The sequence below is a fragment of the Pituophis catenifer genome, unplaced genomic scaffold (genome assembly GCF_029215685.1).
Source record: "Pituophis catenifer annectens isolate HBS135680 unplaced genomic scaffold, rPitCat1.0.hap2 SCAF_1, whole genome shotgun sequence".
NCBI lineage: Eukaryota > Metazoa > Chordata > Lepidosauria > Squamata > Colubridae > Pituophis > Pituophis catenifer.
The window spans coordinates 67,428,888-67,448,059 of record NW_027256881.1 but is presented as its reverse complement, the minus strand read 5'-3'; the positions used below and the strand labels follow the sequence as shown (position 1 = coordinate 67,448,059).

The 19,172-nt window shown below is 38.2% G+C and overlaps 1 protein-coding gene across 1 annotated transcript in view; it reads left to right on the top strand.

Annotated features, from left to right (window-relative positions):
- Positions 1-19,172, top strand: part of FMN2 (formin 2) — a 202,838-nt gene that overhangs the window by 2,741 nt on the left and 180,925 nt on the right.

Below are 19,172 nucleotides of genomic sequence, written 5' to 3'. Positions count from 1 at the left end.
ATTAATAGTTGTACTCAAGGCCATCCTTCCACTGACATCATTTCTGAATCAGGGACCCCCTACCAAGTTGAAGAGGGCCCTGGATCTCCTGCACACTTTCAAAGGCTGAGGTGCTGGATCCCTCGCTGATACCCCACCATCTAGGTCCTAGATTCTAGGAGCTACTTTTTCTGTTCCAAACACCTCTGGACCTTGCCTCCATCCAGCATTCCTTGTGATCTGATTGTAATGCCCTTGAAATCTCTACAGAGGATCAGAGAAAGGAAGGGACCAGAGCAGTTAGGCCCAACACTTAATTCTGTGCTAAGTTTAGGTTTAAATAGCACTTATTGGATAGGGGGTGACATCTTAGTTCCCACCTCTTTTTCCAAAGCCCAGCCTGGTAATGAATAAAGACATATTCTCCCATTCCTTTTATGAATCTACTCGCACTTCAAGGACTGTATGTTGAGGAAAGGACCAAAGACATTTGGAGGAAAGAAATGATGTTGCAATAGTCCCGCTCTGTAGGTACTTCTCAAGCCAGCCTGAATTTTTCATTTTGTAATGCTGGGGCCAGTAACTTCTATATTACACTATGTTAGGATTCTCATTACTCATCCAAACATATTGTATGTTGACACCAAAATTGGGGGTTCATTTGTATTTTTTAAAAAATCTAGTTTTTTATTCTGAACATGATCAATTAGGCAACATGTGGTTTTTAAGGTGCTTTCAGTATGAACCGATGACTCTGTGGCTTAACAATCAACCACTCACTTGCAAAGTGAATGAGTCAGTTTGCAATAAGGAGATTTTCCCAGATAGAAGATCTAGATATCTTCAGGACTGCCTTCTCCCAATCCATCCATCCATAAGATCTTGTAGAAGATCTTACTTTAAGTCCCCTCATTTAATGACTGCCATTTTCAGGGGCCTTGGAGATGTGCCTTTTCAAACACTGTCCCTTCTCTTTGGAATAGCATTTCCCCAACATCCAAATCTGAACCATACCCTGCTAAGTTTTAGAAAGACCATCTAAACCTGTTTTTTTTTTCTTCAACAAACCTTAGTGGAGGGAATATTGTGAATGACCCCTTTTGTAATATGATGTTTCACAAATATAGAGGTCTATTTATCTTTGGTTTTCTGCTGTCTTCTGTTTTGGATTGTACTATTTGTATAGCTTACTCAAATACTTTGGCCCCCTAATGAGAAGGAAGTCTTACTGGAGAAGTGCCTAATGCTGGGAAAGATTGAGGGCAAAAGAAGAAGGGGACGACAGAGAACGAGGTGGCTGGATGGAGTCACTGAAGCAGTATGCTTGAGCTTAAATGGATTCCAGAGGATGGTAGAGGACAGGAAGGCCTGGAGGAACGTTGTCCATGAGGTTGGACATGACTTTGCGACTAACAACAAAAATTTGTATAGCTTAAGAACTTCTTTAGATCAGTAGGATATGGGGGTGACTCTGATCTGGTTTCAATTGGAACAGCATAGAAATCTAGCAAATAAATCTCTTCTGTTACATTTATAACCTACACTGACACCTACCCATGGAATGAAGATGGGTTGGAGAACCATTTCAAGAATACAACACAGTCAAATTTTAGCTGGTATTTTCATAGTTCTGGGCAACTTTGTCATGAGAGTAAATTCCCATTTTGCAACTTCTCCCATTGATCTCATGGTGAACAAAGTGAAACTCAATTTTAGATTGTTTGGATGAAAAAGTCCCTGACCATAGATATAAAATCCACGTAGTCCTAGGAATGACATTTAAATGCTTTCCAAATATAATGTTACTTCAGATTAAGATGACGGATGGTATTTGATTTCTTGTTTAAAATCTGCAATTTATGTCAATGTATTATAACTTGGGCAGAGGTAAATGTGGGGTCCTTTATACATGTCAACTTACCCTTTTGCCTAAATATTAAGAAATCACTATGGTCTCTTTGATTTTAGTTTATTTCTGATCCCCTGTTCCTGTTTTGCTATAAACATATTGACATTCATACAAACTAAGAGACTTTGCGCTATGTTCATATTTTCTTTCCTTGGTATTACTCAGGTAGCAATACATAGAGGCAAGGCAGCCTGTAATTGTCCAGAAATTCTTGAACAGCAAGTCTCCGTATTTCAACAATTTCAGAGAATCAAACCTTGCCCATTCGTAATAGCATTGCAGAAATATGCTCTAGGTATTTTCTTCTGCATTAGAACCATTCATTTCAAAGTATTGTCATAATGTTGATTATATCTCTGCTATGTTTTATTAAGAGCCTTGGTAGTACAGTGGTCTAAAGCACTCTGTTATTAAGACCAGCTGCCTGCAATTACTGCAGGTTCGAATCTCGCTAGGCTCAAGGTTGACTCAGCCTTCCATCCTTTCTAAAGTAGGTAAATTGAAGACCCAGTTGTGGGGGCAATAAGCTGACTTTGTATAAATATACAAAAGAATGAAGGCTATTGCTTAACACATTGTAAGCTGCCCTGAGTCTCCAGAGAAGGGAGGCATATAAATCAAATTAAAAAAAAAAGTATATCCAAATTAACATTTATATGACACCCTGGCAATATACAATGAAATCTAACTTAAAAAAAAATATTAGGGGAAGTATTGAATTGGTTTCAATTCCTTTTTAGCAAAGGAGCTAATTCAGAAACTAATCCAGAATTCATTCAAGTCAATGACAAGGTAAAATAGATGATAGAACATAAGACTTGGCAGAGAGGTCAATTCAAAATCTCCCTGGAGGCATAGATTGAAAACAATAAAATATATTGAGTTGTGTTAAACTGATACAACAAGTTGGGGAAAGTGTAGGACAAAAGTATTTAATACGTTTAGTTATTTTTACAATCTTTCTCTTAACAGTTGAATACAATTGAATCAATTACTACCACTTAGAGATAGTGCTTTTAATACACACCCATAGTTCATTTAAACATAATTCACTTAACCCAATTTTGGGGATTCATATGACTCCATACTATATTCCATACATCCATACTATAAAGACATTGCCTGAATTTGTACAAGACTCTAGGCTATGATTAGTTGGCCTGTTAGTGAGCCATATGAAGATTGCCATATAATGGTAAGCAGTGCGCCGTCTTTTAAAAGATGAGTCACACACTGTGAAACAATCACATTATTATCATAAGTGGTGTTTTAGAATGTATTTTAGAAGTTTATTAAGCATACAGACCTAACAGGTAGAAGATAATAGGTAGATTAGAATTAATAAATGGGGCTGTACAATGTTGCATAGGGCCCTGTGTAATGGCTGTTTGCAACCTTAAACTAAATAAGTCTTTTGCTACAAGTGTGGTGTAGGTCTCAAGGATACCTGTGTGAACCTGGAGGGGAGGTTAATTTAAGGAGTTGCAGACAGGGATCATATGTATATGCCCCTACCCATTCCAAAGCCTCTGAATCTGAAGTGTTGCCTAACCCTACTACATTATTTTAACAGCTTGAACAGAAATCCAAAAGAAATGTAAGTTTGAAAAACAGATCTTGATATAGGTTAGAAATTGACATATAGTAATACGTTGTAAGAAAACATATGCTAGAATCAAGGAGAGAAGCAACCTAGAACTAAGGAGAAATTTCCTAATGGTTAGAACAATTAATCAGTGGAACAAATTTGCTTCCAGAAGTTGTGAATGCTCCAACACTGGAAGATTTTAAGAAGAGATTGGACAACCATTTGTCTGAAATGGTATAGGCAGGAAACCCTATACCAAAGGGTGAGACCAGAAAACCTTCAAGGTCCCTTCTAATTCTGTTATTCTGTATCCTGAGTGAAAGTTGCAGAATAATCAAAGCCCCAGCCAAAATTTCTAGTCATATACAATAGCTAGCTCTTAAATTTCAGTACAAATCCTTATTTTGGGATTGCTTTCAAGCTGTCAACCACCACTAAAAGCCAATCTTCAGCTTGCTTCTTTTCATTTTTGCCTGTATTGAATGATCCTATTGCTTCCACATAAAGAGGCAGGCGAATGTACTAAGCAGGGACAGCCTGATTATTTAACTTCCTTCCTTCCCCGGAAGTTTGTAAATCATTTAGTTATTTCTTCCTAACACTGTCTCAGAAGGAAAACGTTGAATGTTTGTTCAATTTTAAACCCAGCAGATGTGATTTAAGTATGGAGACTTATTTTCTAAGATAGCTAACTTTCTTTTCACTCATAAAAAGTCTTTGATGTTTTGAATTGAGCCACTAACTTGTATACTTTGCATTTTAAAAAGCTGCTTCACTTTCCCTGCTAGCTTTTGTCATGCTAAAGCATTAGCACAAGACATCTCATGACTACTTCACTTTCAGGCTCTTAACCCACTTTCTTTTTCCTTCCAGAGTTTCCCTTTTTATTTTCTCCTGATCTGACTTTCTCTCAGTGGGAAACTATAGTACATTGTCCTTTGCTACAGAAGTTCTATCCTTTATAATAAGTTATGAAATAATTAATTATAAATAATTAAATTAATTAATTTTGACAAGAGGCTGGTTTTGCCTTTCAGTTCATGCAGGTCCCTTTACATGACAGCATTTTTCTGAAAACAAACAAAAGTTTCCCTGTACCATTATAGAACACAAATAGAAGACCTCATTCATTTTTTTTTGAATAATTTTCTTAAACATTAGAATTACAATAGTGAAAACTAATATAAATTAAAAGAACGAGTAAAAAGTGCAAAGGGAAAAAGGGAAGAATGAAAAACAGAAGAAAAAAGGAAAAGTAAGAATATTGTATATGTGTGAGAGAGACTTCCATTCTTCATCACAAGAATAAACAATTTTAGTAATGTTTAACCCTCTCTTAAATTTCAATATTCCTTCTCTAATCTATAAACAAACCCATAAAGCACCATCATTTCAATTCTGGTCTTATCAAAAGTCCATTAAGGGTTATTAGAAATAACAATATATCCTTCGTTATTGCTCCTTTATTGGTAACAATATATCTATTTTAACCTTGGTCAAATAAATCAGCTTTATATCCCTTCCTTTTACTTAAATTCTTAATCCTTACTCCATTCAAATAATGTCAAAGAACTTGATTTATTTTCATTTCTTCTTTGTCCCTTCTCCACAAGATTCTTTAAAACTTTAACAAATCTCTTTTGCATGCCCAAAAAAAACCCATCCAGGTCACTCTCTTGGTTTATTGTTTGTATGTCCATTGTAATTATTAAAATATCAGTTGGTTTCTTTTGTATGTCCATTGTAACATTTTTTTTCTATGCCATTTTTGTAGCCTGTCATTTGTAAATCCATTTTCAACTCAGTCTCTGTCTTGTCAGATAAAATTTGTTCATCTTCCATAATATCTTTTAGACATAGTCTGTCTATAGAGGCAGATATCACTATTAACATTGTTAGCATTAATGTCTGACTCTATTTTTCAAAAATGTCCTTCAATTTTTCCAATGTTAGAATGTTTTGTGCCATTCTATTCTTCATACAAGAGTCACAAAACATCTGTATGTTTGAAGTTAGGGCCATAGATTTTCTGGTCATTTTTCCCCCCTCGAATTGATATTATGGTTAGCAAGCTGTTTCTAAAATTTTCAGCCTTACTAGACATCCCTTAATCCATCATTCCTTCATAAGCAGGAAGAAATGATACACATTATTTGTCTTATACCTCAAGCTATTTCTGCTGTTTGTGGAATGATTGAGACATTTCAGAATTTGTTGCTAAGGTTTTCTTGATCAGAGGTCAGACCCAAGGTTTCTGATGCAAAATCTGCTGCCATCTTGACATTTCAATGCAATTGCATAGCATGGCTTCTGGTTTCTTCACCATCAGATAAGGACTTCTTTATGAAAAGAAGTGCCTTGCTGTACCCTCAGCTCTGAGCTCTGTTTAACCAATAACTGACTGAATGATGTCTCCCTATTCAGTGTTTGAAGGAGTCAGCCTGATCTCCCTTCTGTAGCCATCATCACTAAGACAGCCACAACTGAATTAAGTCCAATACCAAAACCAGGATTTTGGCTTCCTTGGTTGTAGTATAACAGATAAGCTGTCTGGCAGAGACACACTGATTATTTAAATGAGAAGAAGAATACTTAGATTCCATGGATTCCAAGTGTGGGGCAATGTTTCCCATTCACTGCATGCAATCGACATTTTCCATTGCATGTCTCATAGAGTTTGCTCTCCATGCATGATGAAAAAAATCTGCTGTTACAGTTGCTATATGTAATTTGAAGCATCTCTGTTCAATTTATCTGGTTTTACCAGTGATGTTTGGAGTGAGGAAATAGTGGCCTAGTTTGCAGTGCTTTATAGCTGGGCTTTCTGCCAAGTTACTTTTACAGTAGCCCAGCCCATGTGTTCTTTTCTGGATAAGGATTTTCTAACACATGACATAAATGGTAATGAACAGCTGCAACTGCAGTTTTTAAAAGATGTTCAATAACTATTGTGGATTTACGTGACCTTTTACCTATCTGGAGAAGAAAATAATGGTGCTATGCTAAAAAAATCATTTCTCTTTTAATACACTATATTTCTACACTGTGCTTGATCCTCATCCCAGCTGGACTTAATAAGAATGTGCATTTGTATTAGTAGTGGGTTTCAAAATTTTTTACTACCGGTTCTATGGATGTGGCTTGGTTGGCATGGCTTGGTGGGCGTGGCAGGGGAAGGATACTGTAAAATCTCCATTTCCTCCCCACTCCTGGGGGAAGGTTGCTGCAAAATCCCCATTTCTTCCCGATCAGCTGGGACTCAGGAGGCAGAGAATAGATGGGGGCAGGGACAGTCAGAGGTGGTATTTACCGGTTTTCCAAACTACTCAAAATTTCCACTACCGACTCTCCAGAACTGGTCAGAATCTGCTGAAACCCACCTCTGGTTTGTATGTATGTGTGTTTGAAAGAGAGTGGATGAAAAATAGCTGCTTTTTAATGCATACTTGTAACGTGTAAATATTCAATAGGAAATAGATATGATGGAGGGATTTTATTAGGGCATATCCACTCTCATCATTTAAGCTGCTTCCGTGATGTGCTAATGATAACTTGAAACAATCCTATCTGGACTGAGACGTTTTGCAACAGCTTATAGGATAGTCAGCCCAGACTGTAGACTGAAGTTATTTCCCCACTGTTGTTCTTTCATAGTCAAGTCTTCCTTGACATATATACTTGGGTACAAGTAGTTCTCTTTTAATGACTACAGTTGGGACTGGCAAATCCATCGATAAGTGACATGGTAGTTTAAGTGAATCATCACATGATCGCACCCAATTTATAAGGTCAGTTCTGCTGCAATGGTGTCACATGACCGCAACTTGTGACTTACTGCTGGCTTTTCCATTGACTTTGTTGGAAACCAGCTGTAAGGTTGCAAATGGCAATCAAGTCACCGCAAGGTGTTGCATCTGTCATAAATGTGCACCACTTGATAAATACCTGAATTGCAATCATCTGACCTCAGGGATGCTGCTATACAGTAAGTTTGAGGATCAATCATAAGCTTTTTCAGTGCTGTCATAGGTTAGAATGATTGCCAAACAGGGCAATCAGTAACCAAGAACTACCTATATGTACGTGTGGATATACACACGTTTCTAAAAGGCACTTCTTTATACTCTATTCTACTCTAGTAAGTCTGAATAAGTTCTATACTTCCTTTTATGAGCACTGCCAAAAGGCAGAGTGATTAAGTTAAGAAATAGCATAGAGAACAGTGGTGAGTTCCTCCCGGTTCGGCCTGGTTCCACCGAGCCAGTAGCGATGACGATATGACGTCACCGAACCGGTTCTCTTTGTTTGGGAGCTGGGCCCTCCTGCCCCCCCACCCCCCTGCCCCTTCCTGCGTTATTCTTACCTTTTATTTGGCCCCCATTTCCCCAATCTATTGCTGCCTCCTGAGTCCCAGCTGATTGGATAGAAGGAAAAAACTGTTTAAACTCTTACCGTGGGGCTTCAAAGGGCCATCCTACAGCTGGTCAGTGTTAAAAGGCAGTGTGGTGGTAGACCGGTGCCTCCAAAAACAAATGAGTAGACCGGTGCCTGCAAAAATAAATGGATAGACCAGTGCCTCCAAAAACAAATGAATAGACTGGTGCCTCTAAAAACAAATGGGTAGGCCGGTACAGCTGTGCAAGCAGTTAAAAGCCTGGTAGACCAGTACTTCTGCTAAATCCTAAAGAATTGTCACATGACCATCAAGCCACGCCAACAAAATAAGCCACACCCACAGAACCGGTAGTAAAAAAATTTAGAACCCACCCCTGATAGAGAAGATACATTTAGAAAGAAATACATTTTCTTTTTTTGAGTAGCTAGTTCTCCAATTGGGCCTTTAAAACAAAACAAAAATAGGACTTAATAAGAGACAGTATAAGCTATTTTAGGAAAATATATCCATAATTTAAAATAATAATTTAAAAAAATTCTGATAGGTTTCAGGCTGGTGATTTTTTTCTATTTCAGCAGTGCTGTCAAGGGAAAGTATAAAAGCTACTATTAAAGTGCATTATAAACACTGCCTCAGTTGAATATGTGGTCCATCTTCAACAAGAGAGCCAATGAACTGTTGAGGTTAGCTTAAAACAATCTGAACTCTCTGTCCCAGACGGGCAGAAACTCTCCAGGCAAAGTAAGATGGGAAAATGTATTTTGAAAGTGAAACAGAGAAGCATTCAACTCACTTCTGAGGTGAATGGAGGAATTAATGGAGCGCAATGTCATCCATTCCTGCCCTCTAGAAATAGTTACTTGCTGGTTTTGGTGATGGGGCAGCTGAATAATAAGATTAATCCCTTAGATATTTCACCAGTGACATCCCATTGAAGGGCTAGTAGTAGTAGTAGCATGGCATTTCACATAGAAATTGTTTATTTCATGTAATAAAAAATGAGAGTAATGGTAATTAATAAATTGGAAAGAATATGATGGGATTGATGTATTCTTAGACACTGTGGGGAGGTTTAAGGAGATATGCTAAATCATTGCAATAATTCCTTGTAAAGAAAAGTAATTTGTATCAGAAAGTTAAATTATGATATAGGCAGTCGTGTGTCATTTGTGATCTGTTTTCTCCCAAATAAGGTTGCAGAATATTATTCTCCAAAGGTGACTGACTATATGTCATATTTATTAATTATATGGAATTAATTTCTCACCTTTATGAAATATATTTACATTTATTACATTTATTTATTCATTGAAAAAATTATATGTTTCTAGGGGAGTTGGAAGTAAAAGGAATATGTCCTCCCTTTGCCTTTTAATTACTTTTTAACAGTGCCTTAATAATCCTTGCCTCTTTTTAATTTTTTAAACTTTTATATATTAAGCCATAGTGATGCAGTGGTTAGAATGCAGTATTGCAGGCTAACTCTATCCACTGCCAGTTCGATCCTGACGGGCTTAAGGTTGACTCAGCCTCCCATCCTTCTGAGCTCGGTAAAATGAGGCTGGGGCAATATGCTGACATTGTAAACTGCTCAGAGAATGCTGTAAAGTGCTATGAAGTTCTATATAAGTCTAAGTGCTATTGCTATATATTGCTTTTATGTTTTAGTACTTTATTGTACACTGTCCAGAGTCCCTCTGTGAGAGATGGACAATTCCAAAATGTGATAAAGTAAATAAAATAACCAAGTGGTTGGGTATATAGACACATAGACATGAATAGTGAGAAAAGGAAGGTTTCTACATGAAATTAGTGGAAGGGAAACAATCTTTTTTCAAAACAAGACAAGAGATCTATTGAGTGGTGGTGACTGATGGCAATCAAAACTATGGGAGCAATCATATATGGAAATTCTGTGTATACATATTTTGTATTTATTACATTTGAAAATGGCAGTTCTGATTAGAAGAATGCACACATTTAAAAAATGTATGTACCATATTTTAAATTCAAGAGTATTTGGACAAAGAATGCATTATGTAAGTGATTTCAAGGTCCTACTTGTCAGCTGATACTCTGAGTCAATGTGAAAATATGAAGTTATGTGATTCAGAGAAGAATCATGTCTAGATCTTACCTAGAGATCTACAGATCTAATGTCTATGGAGATTCTCGATCATCTAGTCATGGTTGTCCCATGGGTGCTTTTGAAAAAGCAACTGGACTTTCTCGGTTGTTTTCCTTGAAAACATTTTGCTTTTCATCCATGAACTGCAGTTCCAAGAAGGTTCCACACCCATTTGCATTCTGATTCAGGTGGCCTCATGATTGATCTTCAGACGGCTAACACTGAAAAGAATATAAATCCTTCCCCACTGTTCAGTCAGAACTGAACAAGCTTCTTGGGTGAGAAGTGAAACTTCTTTTTGCTAAAAATCCCACAAGACAGTCTACAACAATTTAGAAACATCAATAGTAAGTCTTTAAATATTAAAACCAGAGTCCCAGACTGAAATTACTTTATAACTTTGGCTTCAAGATTGAGAAAGTGATAGCTAAATATAATATTTTGGCTAATTGCTACATAGAAAAATCATATTTTATTAATAATTAGTAGAAGCATCTCTTGAACCCATATTGCCTTGAAATTATAAATGTTAATAATTTCTGCTTTCTTCCTAAGAGCTTACTGATTCAGTTGTGAATACATGACAATACTTTCTAACTATCACATGGTCAAATTCTCATATTCCACTATAGAAAAATTATACTTCATAGTTTACACAGTCTAGCTTAACACAGTATACTAAACCCTACCCAAGTAAGCCCTAATTTAATATTTTAAGATACCCACTTTCTTCTTTGTTTAAAAATTAGAGTTTTTTCAGAGAACCTTCGTGTTGTTATGGTTACGATGTTGGCCTGGCACCTGGGACACCTAATTTTAAGTCCACTCTTAGTCATAGAAGTTCATGAATGACTTTGGTCCAATTATACTCTCTCAGGCCAACTTCTCTCTCTCGTGGTGTATTGTTATGGGGAAAAACGGGAAAAGAAAGTGCTGCTTTCAGTTCCTGAATTAAAAAAAAGAAATATAAATCTAACAAATAGGTACTTCCTATCATCTTCCTGTGAAGATGAAAACACTCCTCCTCATCAGTCCTGAGAAGCCTGGCTTTCTATCCACCACTTCCAAAAAGCCTTCTCACCATCACCACTGCTCCCCCCCCCAAATGTGGGTCCGCTTACTTTTCCCTTTCCTGGCAGCTGCTCTCAAGTGCATCTACCTAGCCAATGTGAGCTTCAAATGGAAAGCTAACAAAGGGAAGCTTTCTTAAGGTTGATCAAGAAAGGATATTCTCTTTTTCTTGGGGGTGATGAGGAAGGGAAAAAGGAAACCAAGCTTCTTGCAAGTAGGGGGGGCTTCAGGAGCCCATGCACCACCGAGCCTAGCCAGTTGAGGCCTTCTGGCCTGCAGCAGGTTTCTTCACGACAATGGGCATTGCCTGCTGAAGCCTTCCAGGCATGGTGGGGCAGAGAAAAGCCTCTGACAACCACAACAGGGAGAACTGAGATTGTGTCAGTGAGCAATGGTGGATGACATGGACTCAATTGTGTTCATAAGTCAAGAAGTACCTTTATTATTTATGGGTAGACTGAATGCGACCACATGTTTGTTGGACCCGTGCCCCTCCTGGTTAGTGCTGGCTTCTCGGGAGGTGACGCGAGGCTGGCTCCAGGGGATTATAAATGCTTCATTGAGTGAGGGTGTCTTTCCCGCTGCCTTGAAAGAGGCGGTGGTGAGACCTCTCCTCAAGAAGCCTTCCCTGGACCCGGCAACATTGGCTAATTATCGTCCAGTCTCCAACCTTCGCTTTGTTGCGAAGGTTGTTGAGAGTGTGGTGGCACGACAGTTTCCCCGGTACCTGGATGAAACGACGTATCTAGACCCGTTCCAGTCGGGCTTCAGGCCTGGGTACAGCACGGAAACGGCATTGGTCGCGTTGGTGGATGATCTCTGGAGGGCTCGGGATAGAGGTTGTTCCTCTATCCTGGTCCTATTAGATCTCTCAGCGGCTTTTGATACCATCGACCATGGTATCATGCTGCACCGGTTGGAAGGGTTGGGGGTGGGAGGCACCGTATTACGGTGGTTCTCCTCCTTTCTCTCCGACCAGTCGCAGTCTGTGTTGACAGGGGGGCAGAGGTCGACCCCGAGGCCCCTTATATGTGGGGTGCCACAGGGATCGGTCCTCTCGCCCCTTTTGTTCAACATTTATGTGAAGCCGCTGGGCGAGATCATCCGTGGTTTCGGGGTGGAGTACCATCAGTACGCTGACGACACCCAGCTGTACATCTCCACCCCAGACCACCCCAACGATGCCCTTGAAGTGATGTCCCGGTGCCTGGAGGCCGTACGGATCTGGATGGGGAGAAACCGGCTCAGACTCAACCCATCCAAGACCGAGTGGCTGTGGTTTCCGACGTCCCGATATAGTCAGCTGGTGCCATCGCTGACTATTGGGGGCGAAGCATTGGCCCCCACGGAGAGGGCTCGCAACTTGGGTGTCCTCCTGGATTCACGGCTGTCTTTAGAAGAGCACTTGACGGCCGTGACCGGGAGGATTTTTTATCAGGTTCGCCTGATTCGCCAGTTGCGCCCCTTTCTGGATCGGGACTCGTTACGCACGGTCACTCATGCCCTCGTCACCTCCCGTCTGGACTATTGTAACGCTCTCTACATGGGGCTCCCCTTGAGGAGCACTCGGAGGCTCCAACTGGCGCAGAGTGCGGCCGCGCGGGTGGTGATGGGAGCGACGTGGCGCTCCCATGTAACGCCCCTCCTGCGCGAGCTGCACTGGCTCCCGGTGGTCTTCCGAGTGCGCTTCAAGGTTTTGGTTATCACCTTTAGAGCGCTCCATGGCCTAGGACCTGGTTATCTACGGGACCGCCTGCTACCACCAATAGCCTCCCACCGACCAGTACGCTCCCATAGAGAGGGGCTCCTCCGGGTGCCGTCGGCCAAACAATGTCGACTGGCGGCCCCCAGGGGGAGAGCCTTCTCTGTGGGGGCACCTACTATCTGGAACGAGCTCCCCCCCGAGATACGGAGGATTCCGGATCTGCGCACCTTCCGTCGCACGCTTAAGACGTTTCTATTCCAGCAAGCCGGCCTGACTTAAACTTCTCCGTTTTTAAATGGGAATTTTAAATTCGGTTTTAAATTATTGGGGTTTTAAATATGGTTCAGCCAAATTTATTTAATTTGTTTTATCTCTATTTTAAATTTTGTATTTATATGTTTTATTTTTATGGCTGTTCACCGCCCTGAGTCCTTCGGGAGTAGGGCGGTATACAAATTCAATAAATATAAATATATATATATATATTAAGGTGACCAGACGTCCCGCTTTTGGCGGGACAGTCCCGCTTTTTAGCAATTTGTCCCGCGTCCCGCGGCGTTTCAAAAAAGTCCCGATTTTTCATTCTGCCTCCTCAGTCCCGCTGCCTCTTGAGACCCAGCTGATGGCTAGAAGAAAAAAAAACTGTTTAAACTCTTGCCCGGGGCTTCAAAGGGCCGCCCTACAGGCAATCAGTGTAAAGAGTTCCTGAAGCAGTTTTTTTTCCCCCTAGCTAAGCTGCAGAAACGAAACCGAAACCAGGATCTTTGGTGCAACGTGTCAAAATGAGGCAGAGAGAGATTTATTTTTATTTTTATTTTTCCTCCCCAAAAAAGGTAGGTGAAAAACTGCAAACAATGGGAAATTTAGGAGGAGAGTTCAAGATTTTAAAACACAAAAGAAAAAAAAGCTGTATTTAACTAGGGAATTGTAATAATTGAATTGAGATACTATTAATTGTATATTGTGTTGAAAGCAGAAATGTTTAAGTTGTGGTTCAGAGGAATATATGGGGTAAATTATTTGGTTTATTATTATTGGTAAATATAATTAATTGATTTGTAAGAAATTGGATTGCATGGAAATAATTGGAATATTCATGTTCATATTGATTAATATACAAAAAAGATAGTTTTATAACTAATTGATTTATATTAAAATGTTGAATTTGTATTAAACAACTGTATTACATAATTACATAATTAAACAATGTGAGGATGGATATAAAAATAGATGACAATGGAAAGGGGTATAATATAGAATAGAAGGGAAAAATTGAATTTGATTAAGATTAGAGATGAGGATGAAGGGTAATATTGGTTTTTTTAAAAAAAATAGATGAGGAATAAATATGGCAAAAAGGAAATATAGAAATTGTAAATTTAATTGAAGTGACTAAACACTGTTTAAATTTGTGAACCGGCCAAATACTCTGTTCAAAGAAAATAAATTGTATGTTTGTATGTGTGTTTCTAATTACTGCTATTTATTCATATTTGTTCTCTTTTATTCTTTAAAGTTTAACCATTCATTCTTTATCTTAATATCTTTATATTTGTTTGGGGTTGGCTTTCTTCCCTTTCATCTTTTTTATTGAACAGCAATCTTTCTCCTCAAACCTACCACCTCTCTCTTTTCTTTCCTTCTTACTTTCTCTTCCCCCCCTCTTCTTCTCCTCCCTACTTCCTCTTCCTTTCTCCTTCTCCTCTCTTCCTCCCCCTCTTACCCTCACTCCTACTCTAATTTCCCTTCCCTTCCTTCATCCCTCTCTATTGCTGTATCCTTTTATGCATATGGACTACTCAGAGGGCTGAAAAAGTTATTTTTGACTGGTCCTCACACTTTTGACCAGTCCTCGAACTTACGACTGTCCTCACATTTTACGTTTTTGCCCTATCTTGTCACCATGGTGAAGAGAAGCAGTTGTGAAATGAGTGACATGGTTGTTAAGAATGCTGCACGGGCATAAATGTGAGGATGGTCATAAGTGTGAGGACCAGTCAAAAGTGCGAGGACCTGTCAGAAATGATTTTTTCAGCCCTCTGGTTAGTCCTTTTGTGCATATGGACTACTCAGAGGGCTGAAAAAGTTATTTTTGATTGGTCCTCACACTTTTGACCAGTCCTCGAACTTACGACTGTCCTCACATTTTACGTTTTTGCCCTATCTTGTCACCATGGTGAAGAGAAGCAGTTGTGAAATGAGTGACATGGTTGTTAAGAATACTGCACGGGCATAAATGTGAGGATGGTCATAAGTGTGAGGACCAGTCAAAAGTGTGAGGACCTGTCAGAAATGACTTTTCAGCCATCTGAGTAGTCCCTATACACATAGCCATGGCCACCCGGTCACATGACCAGCTAGCCACGCCCACCCAGTCACATGGCCTCCAAGCCACGCCCACACAATAAGTCACGCCCACAATGGTGTCCTTCTTACCAATGTTAAAATCTGTTCACCTTACCCTATACACATAGCCATGGCCACCCGGTCACATGACCAGCTAGCCACGCCCACCCAGTCACATGACCAGCTAGCCACGCCCACAAAATAAGCCACGCCCACAATGTCCCTCTTTACCAATGTTAAAATCTGGTCACCTTAACCTTTATGTTCATAGTTTGGGCAGCAGACTCCTCAAATTTTATTTTTTCCTCTCTCACTGTTTCTTTGCATTTCTGTTACTAGAGTTTAAGCTCTTTTTGGGGGGGGGGGTGTTTTTTTTTTTTTGCTTTTTAATTAGGACAGAACTTCTGCTGTCTAAATGGCTCTATTAGCTTCCTTTGCATCTCCCCTTCACATCAGCTGTCATCCATAAACAGGGATGAGGAAAAAATAAAAGATTTGTCAGGCATACTCAGCCACAACCATTACAAAATGAAAAGCTTATGTCTGTTCTGCCCAAACCATACATAAACCAGCTCCTGTCTGGGGAATAACAGGTTTTCTTAGTGGATCACAAACTGAACAGCATTATACAAACTATTATTACAAATTATTTCTTCAATAATTACAAAAATATTTTTTTTAAAAAAAACAGGCTGTGCAATGTTTAGTTTTGGAGAAGCAGAGGTTTTTTGTTTGTTTGTTTGTTTGTTTTTTACCATTGGGTGAACTTTGTTAGAAATCAGCTGCTTCATTGTTTTTATCACATACACAGAAGCTATTGAAAAACCTTAAGGTCAAATCCATCAGAATGTGTCTGTGTCTCTATATACAGATGGTAAATAGCATTTATTTCCCTCTTCTTTTTATATTTAGAATTATAAATATAAAACAACTAAAGATAAATGATGGTATTCAGTTTGCTTCTTATTCAGTGCTCTTCGTTCTAGAGCAAAGCAAGTATAATCAACCACAATGTTTTTTTTAAAAAAAATTGGCAAGTCAGTTGTCACTGTTTATATCTCTTAGTAATCAGACTTTAAAAATCTCTTACCAAGCTTTATCTGGTATTTTTGTGGGCTTTATTTCCTTGTCAATTATCCAATGTAAGGCAATTGACTGTGGGATGGTTTTTTTAAAAAAAAAATCTTTATACAGTATTCAGGATTGAATGACTTGGCTACTAAATGCACGAATCCTTCTATGAAACTAGGAAAGGGCAGAGAAATGGATAGAGAATAATCATAATGGTTGAAAAAATTTCATTTTTTTTTATTGTGTCTTGAGAACAACCAAGATAGTCAGAAGTGTTTGGGGCAAAATAATATACATTGTGTTGATTAGGAAAGGCACATTTTCATTTTCTTTTTTTCTTTAAATTCCCCTTCTATATCATAAAAGGAAAACTCCTGTTTTTCACAACATATTTAACATCCACATGTTTGGCCTCGACATTTCTATCCGAATACAAATTTTAAAAAATCTAGTCTGCAAGATGTGGAAGTAAAAATACAAAAAAATGTTTGTTACAGATTGAACTTTACAGTATCTATTAGTTTTCCACTATAATTAAACAGATGGTGCTATAGGTCTCGCCCATCCATTAAACAGATTGTACATTTGTCCCTTAATTGTATGCTGAACTACTGAATATGACTGCTATTAACACTAGGGATATATCAATGATTCTGATATATTTTACTGTGTTTTGTAAAAACACACTGGTCCTGCAGTTCAGTCACCTGATATTTCTAACAAATTTGTATTTTAACCAAGAAATGAATCAAATCAGTAATTGCTCTGAGTGGTATCAAACTGACATTCTTTGGAAACTTTTATATAAATGCAGCCATTCTTAGGAGTTTTGGCAAAAAGTCAAAAATGCTGTATCATGGTCAGATTTGCATACTAAATTTGTGAACAAAGTTGTACAAAGGATTTACTTGTTTAAGAAATAACACTGGCCAATATATGTCTTTCAGCAACAGCCAGAATTTAGGTGTGAAATTTGGATAGAAATAAGTGAGTTCATGGATTTAGAAGTTAAGTATGCTGTTTGCTGGATATGACACATCCACTTTCTCTCTTAATGGCATTTAGATTCTTTATTTCAGCTTGAATAAACAGTTACATCATATGATCACATTGCTGAACAAAAATAAAGAAAAGGCTGTTTGGGGGATATTTTCAAAGAGTTTGTTCTTCAGAGCTGAATTATCCGTCACAGCTATTTTTAAAAAGACAGAATCTGGGGATGGCAAGAAGGAACATGTTTAGTCATTGAGGCTATTCTTCAAAAGTTTGGTTCTTTATGAAGGGCAGAAATGTAACACATTCAGTGAAAAAAGAAGAAGCTAAACTTTCATATGCTTCATGATCCCCCTTCGCATAAAGGTTGGCATATTGACATATTCAAATCCGCTCCGAGGAAACAACCTGCTGTGGAGTCAGTGCTGTGGAAAGATTTTGACTTCCATGTTACATAAACCAGCATTGTACAATATTGCCCTTTTCTTGGAAATAGTCCAAGGAAAGCATCTGCCCTCAGTCTATTCAGTCTCTTAAAACAACAAGTGGAATGAGAATAAAACTGAATGGACCTGAGGGTAGCCCAGCATCCTCTGAGGGGGAAAAGTATAACCAAATAAACTTTTAAAATCCTAAACATTCTATATTAAGCTTTGGCTTGTGGCGTTTCCTAGTTATTGTGGTAGCCATTGGAAGATGCTCCTGTATATCCTGTATTAAAAGAAAGGACTATTAAAGAACTTTGCACAGCTCTATTGTCTGTGGGGAAAAAATTCTTGCTTCACTGAAATTGAATTATACCTTATTGTAACCATTTTCCAAGCATGTACAATAAGTATATGTTGAAGTTTGATAGTTATGGACTACAACACAACTTCTTCACAGACTCCAAATAGGAATGGGATCCCCACAGGCCATATTAAGCAATACTGTACAGTATGTATGTATGTTTGCATATGTTGTACACATACATATGCACATGCATATACATATACATTGTTAATGTTTCTTGAAGGATGCTGGGCCCTCACTTACAGTGCAAAAACTAGAAGTGAAACAGCTTAGTATCTGCTCCACATAGCATCCAGTTTTTCCCCATGTATGTGATTTTTATTTGATAGGGAATCTTCTTTTAATTTTTGATATGATATAATGGCATAGGCTTTTTTGTTTGATTGTTTAAAAAGTTCGAAAAAAGACAATAATGACTTGCTGCATCAAATAAATTTGTATGTTGAATTTTACTAGGTAGGAACCATATTTTCTGATTATGCTGAAAGACAGTAAAAAGTTACACAGAGCATGATGGATAAATGTGAGAATAAAGGGAAGACACCTTGCTATTTCTGTTTGTTTTGAGTGAAATTCAAAGTAGTTTAAATATGAAACTATTAAAGAGAAATACTTATATTATTGCTTTGTGGAAGTCTAGTTTCTATTTTCTTTAACATGTGGCTGATTTCCATGGCAATGCTGTTCAAATTATTGAATTAAGTCCATTGACTGTATGATTTTATTAAGACTGATACCGCACAATTACAGATCAGTGGACTTCTGAAAATCATCAAAGAATTACTTCTAAGAGTTTTGTGCAGAAAAAGAAAACAGACACACTAAATTATGATTAATTCGGAATGAATAATGATTCAGATATTTTAGTTTTACTTCTGATTGTTTTTATTCTGCTTATTGTTTGCATTTTTAATTACTATAAGCCACCCAAATGTTATTTACACAGAACTAAAGGAAATGATTTTAATAAATAAAGCCCATACTATGAGAGCTTCTTGTATTATATATTTCAAGGACACTCTATGAGCCAAGGCCTATAAATATCTGCAGGTCAAATCCAACATGATTATTGAGAGGAAAGAATGAGGTATTATCCTGAAAAACTGCCCTAAGTGCTTTTGAAATGCAGGAATACCCATCGGCTACAATAAAATTTAGTAATGGGATCTAACCTCAGTGTAACTGCAGATATTT